Here is a 686-nt window from a genome sequence, read left to right on the forward strand (position 1 = left end):
TTTGAATTGTTTCGTTCTGAACAGAACTATTTTTTTTTTTCGACTATACTTAGACACATACACTAAACCATAGACTATTCTAGAACATCCACTCAACACCAAACCATACACTCTAACAAATCCCCCTAGACACTCCAACCACCCAAGACAAATACAAAAACACAAACCTAACCCCATGTCACACCCTGACCTAACTAAAATAATAAAGAAAACAAAGAATACTAAGGCCAGGGCGTGACGAATCACTCTTGTAACGTTTCTCATTGAATTTATGAACTATTATTTGAATTCTGGTGCCGCTCTGCACACACGAGCTTGTTAGCTAGCTAATTAGTTTTGGTACAACGTTTATCTACTCTCTGAAGTTCAAAGACATTCAAAATATCTTTCATAGAAGCTAGTCCTCCGTAGGTATAATTCTGTGGACCTAATTCAGATAATGCATGTCATAACAAGAAGGTGCCAGTGCTTCAAAGCAAGCCTATCCTCCACCTCTCTCGCTCTCTACACCTGCAAAATTTCAGTTGTATCTCGCACCCTATACTTGCATGTAAACAACTATAACTTTTGCCCGATCCATAGCAAGCTGCTCTATCCACAGTGGTTAGTGAAGTAATTTAATGCAAGCTAAATTAAGAAAAAAAACCTGTGCAGAACTTAATTTTTCTGGTTGGAAAGTGGAACAG

This window comes from Salvelinus sp. IW2-2015, linkage group LG4q.1:29 (genome assembly GCF_002910315.2).
Source record: "Salvelinus sp. IW2-2015 linkage group LG4q.1:29, ASM291031v2, whole genome shotgun sequence".
NCBI classification, from domain to species: domain Eukaryota; kingdom Metazoa; phylum Chordata; class Actinopteri; order Salmoniformes; family Salmonidae; genus Salvelinus; species Salvelinus sp. IW2-2015.